This window comes from Corapipo altera, unplaced genomic scaffold (assembly GCF_003945725.1).
Source record: "Corapipo altera isolate COAL_440 unplaced genomic scaffold, ASM394572v1 220, whole genome shotgun sequence".
Taxonomy (NCBI): Eukaryota; Metazoa; Chordata; class Aves; order Passeriformes; family Pipridae; genus Corapipo; species Corapipo altera.
This window is the reverse complement of record NW_020885158.1, coordinates 12,957-18,533: the sequence shown is the minus strand read 5'-3', so window position 1 is coordinate 18,533 and position 5,577 is coordinate 12,957. Positions and strand designations below refer to the sequence as shown.

Genomic DNA, 5,577 nt, shown 5'->3' with positions numbered 1-5,577 from the left:
GGCTCCCAGCTCCTGCCCTGGAGGGGCCTTGGCCAAAGCCCCTTCCAAGGTGGGCAGGGCTGAGCCCAACCTGATGGGCACCCCTGGAGTGCTGTGTCCAGCTCTGGGCCCTCAGTTCAAGAAGGACATGGAGGGGCTGGAGCAGGTCCAGAGGGGAGTAACAAGGCTGGGGAAGGGACTGGAGCACAATTCCCATGAGGAGAGGCTGAGGGAGCTGGGGGGGCTCAGCCTGGAGAAGAGGAGGCTCAGGGGAGACCTCCTCACTCTGTACAACTCCCTGACAGGAGGGGGGAGCCCGGGGGGGTCGGGCTCTTCTCCCAGGAACCAGCCTCTGGACAAGAGGGCTGGGTCTTCAGCTGTGCCAGGGAAGTTTAGGTTGGATATTGGGAAGAAATTCTTTCCAGAGAGGGTGATCAACCCTTGGAATGGGCTGCCCAGGGAGGGGGTGGAGTCACTGTCCCTGGAGGTGTTTAAGGACAGACTGGATGTGGCATCAGTGCCATGGGCTGGGAACCACGGCGGGGTTGGATCAAGGGTTGGACTCGCTGATCTCAGAGGTCTTTTCCAACATTCTGTGATTCTACGATTCCCTGTGGAGCACAAGTCTCTCCACACCCAAACTCCCCAAATCCAGCTCCGCCTGTGCTCCTGCCCTGCTCCCCTCTGGCATTTGCACTCAGTCCCTGTGCTGTTTGAGGAAGGGCAGCGGTGCCACCCCAGAGGAGCCGGGGCAGGCTCTCAGCTGCTCTTTGCTTAAACCCCTTTGACTTTTAAAGACTCTTGCAAACAAATCCTGCTTTCCCCTCCCACCCCCGGCCGAGGGAATTCCCTGCTTTGCTTTGGAAAATCCCCGCTGGCCTTTGGCTCAGCAGCTGCAGTGAAGATGCTGAAGCATCTTTGGTTCCTCCGGAGGTTCCCAGATGAATTGGTGGATCCAGAGGGCTGTGGGATGGGGGATCCGGAGGGCTGTGGGATGGGGGATCCAGAGGGCTGTGGGATCCAGAGGGTTGTGGGATGGGGGATCTGGAGGGCTGTGGGATGGGGGATCCAGAGGGTTGTGGAATGCTGGATCCGGAGGGCTGTGGGATGGGGGATCCAGAGGGCTGTGGGATGGGGGATCCAGAGGGCTGTGGGATGGGGGATCCAGAGGGTTGTGGGATGCTGGATCCGGAGGGCTGTGGGATGGGGGATCCGGAGGGCTGTGGGATGCTGGCTGCTCCATTTGCTCCCTAATGGGGTGGGTGATGGGGGTGCCAGCGCTGCTGGTGGCACGTGGTTGGTGGCCCTTTGGGTCCCTGCAGGAGGGAGTTTTGCTGCTCTCTGGGCGTGGGATGTTTGTCTTTCCCGGCGCTCCATTTAACTCCATCTGTCATCCCGCTGCTCCCGGGGGAGCTGCTGCTTTGTCCCTCTGGCATTGCAGAGATGCTGCAGTGGCCGTTCCTGCAGTGCTGGAGGTGGAGGTTTGGGGTCCTTGGCACTGCCAGCTGGGGTGGGTCTGTGCCTTGCTGGCACCACACTCCTGGAGTGTGTTTTCCGATGGGTGACACCAGCCCTGGGGACAGGGAGGAGCCAGGCAGAGCCTGAGGGATACAGGAGCTCCAGGCAGTGCAGGAGACCAAATCTCCCTGAATTTCTGGAGGATTGGGGGGCAGGAATCTCCACCCAGGATGGCAGATGGCTCCCTGCATCCTGCTCAGCACAGTGATCCCTGTCTCTGCCAGGTCAAATGGTTCCATCTCGGGATTCCCCCTCTTTTTGTCCCCTGGGAGAGTGGGAGCACAGTCCCTGCCTTTCTCCTGGAGCTGGGAATGGTGGGATCCCTGGCCAGAGGTGGGTGGTGGGAGGAGATCCCACCCGGCTGCTCAGGGCTGGATCCGAGATTCCCGTGGTCCAGGCAGCATGTTTGGGTGGGATGCAGGATTGGGACCGGTGGGACAGCACTGCTGGTACCCTGGGAATGTCCCCTGGGGCTCTTGGGGACAGCTGGGACTGAGCAGGGTGGGGCTGTGGCTCTGGGGGGGGGCACTGATTCCGTGCTGCATCCATCCCTCCATCCCTCCATCCATCCATCCACCCATCCATCCATCCATCCCTCCATCCCTCCATCCATCCCTCCATCCATCCCTCCATCCATCCATCCCTCCATCCGTCCATCCATCCCTCCATCCCTCCATCCATCCCTCCATCCATCCCTCCATCCATCCCTCCCTCCATCCATCCCTCCCTCCCTCCATCCCTCCATCCATCCCTCCATCCCTCCATCCCTCCATCCCTCCATCCATCCCTCCATCCATCCATCCATCCCTCCCTCCATCCATCCCTCCATCCCTCCATCCATCCCTCCCTCCATCCCTCCATCCCTCCATCCCTCCATCCATCCCTTCATCCATCCCTCCACCCATCCCTTAATCCCTCCATCCCTCCCTCCATCCCTCCATCCATCCCTCCATCCATCCCTCCATCCCTCCATCCATCTCTCCATCTCTCCATCCATCCCTCCATCTCTCCCTCCATCCCTCCATCCATCCCTCCATCCCTCCATCCATCCCTCCATCCCTCCATCCATCCCTAGCTGCTTTCCAATGGATGCAGAGCTCCTGGTTGCCTCCACAGCTCCATGAGCACCACCCAGGTGCCCGTGAGGTTGGCACAGCCCCGAGGAGCTCCCTGGGAGCTTCCCCTCCGGCTGCTGTGTGGGATGGGGGGTGGAAAAGCTCCCTTGGGATGCAGCGCTGGGATCTCGGGTCCCCCAGAAGGAACCCCAGATGTTCCAACACACCCTTTAATCTGCATTTGAGCTGCATTTTCTCTCCTTGCAAAGCCAGAGGCCATCCCAGTCCTAAAAACATAATTAATGACCAAGTTGCAGCCCCTCTAAAATCCTTAATTCCTTGGCAAGGGCAGCGGTGGCCGATTTTTGGACACCAAGATTTGTATTAATAAAGCAGGAACGAGGCTCTGCATTAACCTTTCCCATCAATCTTTGTTTGTGCAGCCATTAATTAGAGCCATCTAATTTCCCAGGCCACTTCTGCCTGGGCAGGGGAAGGGGCTTGGATGCTGTTTCCCAGTGATGGATTTTGCCAGGATGCTGGAAAAGGAGACACTTCCCATCCGGAGCATCCAGGGAAAGCCCTGGAGCACCTTATAAACCGAAAGCGTGTTATATTTATCAAAAATAGTGGCAAATCTATATCCCACCCCCCCCCTTTATTGTGTTAACGAGCCTGTATTGGATTTTCCTGGGGCGCTGGATCCTTCCTCTTGGAAGTGGTGTTTGATCAGCAGCCGAGGCGTCGGCTTCGAGCTGGGAATGGGATTAATTTGATATTAAATAAGAGCCGAGCGGGGCCTCTGCGGCTCGAGGGGTTGATGGGCCGTGACTGCCGAGCTCCGTGTGCGGGTTGTTGCTGATCCTACCGGGAAAAACGAGCTGGAGATGAATATTTAGGAGCTGCCGTGGCCCCGGGAGCGGCTCGGGGACAGCGCAGGGTCAGGCAGGGCCACGAGCAGCAGGAAAAAAACCCCTGTTTGGGGTGGATTTGGGAGCGGTGCTGCTGTGGTGGAGAGGTTGGAAGAGTCAATCCCTCCCGGAATCCCAGGGTGATGCCAGAGTCTATTTTGCACTGTTGAGGGCGTTATCCCGGGATTTTGGTGCAGGGAGAGGTGGCCGTGGGGACAAACCCAGCCAAAATCCTGCTCTGTCCCCCTCCAGTCCCCTGGGAAGGTGCCTTTGGGAAGGGAAGGAGCGCTCGGAGCAGCGGGGCTGCCTCGGGAATTCCCAGCTCCCACAGCTACACCCAGTTATTCCCGGTGTTTTATTGGAAGGAAATCAAAGGAAAACTCGCTTTTTTTGTTGCTTGGAGCAGGTGGATTTTGGTGCAGGGAGAGGTGGCTGTGGGGACAAAACCAGCCAAAATCCTGCTCCCTTTGGTGCACGTCCCCATCCGGTCCCCTGGGAAGGTGCCTTTGGGAAGGGAAGGAGCGCTCGGAGCAGCGGGGCTGCCTCGGGAATTCCCAGCTCCCACAGCAACATCCAGTTATTCCCGGTGTTTTTATTGGAAGGAAATCAAAGCAAAACTCGAAAATAAAAAAAAAACCAAACTTGCTGCTTGGAGCAGGTGGAAAACAGGTGCCGTTTTCCCACCTCTGGATCCACTTCTGGATCCACTTCTGGATCCAGCGGCTCCTCGCTGCCTCCTCTTCCCGGGAGTTGGTTTTCCCGTTGCTTTTGGATGAAGTGGTTCAGGAAAAGCTCCTTCCCTGAGGAAGCCGGAGGGAGAGAAGCAGGGAGGGATCCATAAAGGTTTATCCAAGGGGCCCATCCCGCCCTTTGGTGGCCACGGGGACAGCAGAGGTGGCCCGTGGGCGGCTGTGACTAATTATCCCAACGGCCAATTAACGTTTCCGACACAAAATAAACCCCCGAATAAGTCGGTTTTTTAGGAGCAAACAGCCCGGGGAAAAAGTGGCCGGAGGAGACTTTCCGTGGTTTTTCCAGCTGGGAATGAGCTCGGGGGGAGCGCCGGGAGGGAGCGGGATCCGAAGGCGTTTAACGGGGAGGAGCCCGGGGATGTTTGTGGGGTTTTTCCCCCCTTTTTAAGCGCATTCCCGGTTAAAGCCGATCCCAGCGAGGCGCGTTCCCGCTCCCCGCCGCATTCCCGCCTTGGGAGGAGCTTTTCCCGGTTTTTCCGGGGGGTTATTTTGGCTCCAGGGACAGGAGGGGACAAGAGGCCGGCGGGGCACGGGGAGATCCTCCCGTTAATCTTTGTTAATTACCGCCAATTAGCGGCGCGCGGGCGGCTCCGAGTTATGCAAATCTGCGCGCGCGGGGCCGCCAATGGGAAGCGCGGTCATTTGCATATATGCAGAGTGATTTGCATACGCGCGCGGCCCCTGGGTGCGGGTTAATTAAGCGGGGGCGTTAATTGAGGGTGGCCTTGGGGACAAGGAGCGAGGTGGCACCGGCTGATGCCCAGTTTGGGGCCCCCCCAGATTGTCCCCTGCCGTGTCCCCACGGGGCTGGGCCTTGGTGGTGGCCCCGCGGTGGCTTTGGGGCTGCAGCTCTGCCCTTAGTTTGATTTTTAATTTCTTTTTTTAAATGGTTTTATTTATTTTTATCCTTATTTATGTTTATTAATTTCTTTTTATTTTACATGTTTTTCACTGTTCAGGGGATGGGGCATCTCTAACACATCTGAGGATGGGATGTCTTGAACACATCCAGGGGTGGGGCATCCCAAACACACCCAGGGACGGGACACCTCAAACACATCTAGGGGATGGGACACCTCAAACACAACCAGGGATGGGACATCTCAAGCACATCCAGGGATGGGACATGTCAAAGAATTCCAGGGGATGGGACATCCCAGACACATCCAAGGATGGGATGTTTTAAACACATCCAGGGGCAGGGCATCCCAAACACACCCAGGGCTGGGACATCTTGGAAGTGTGGGATGTCTCAAACAGTTCCACGGATGGGATGTCCCAAACACATCCAGGGCTGGGACACCTCAAACACATCCAGGGATGGGACATCTCAAACCATCCAGGGATGGGACACCTCAAACA

At 57.6% G+C, this 5,577-nt stretch overlaps 1 protein-coding gene across 1 annotated transcript in view; it reads left to right on the top strand.

The window, feature by feature from the left end:
• Positions 1-5,577, top strand: part of LOC113940008 (kinase suppressor of Ras 2-like) — a 19,997-nt gene that overhangs the window by 13,804 nt on the left and 616 nt on the right. The window lies entirely within an intron of this gene.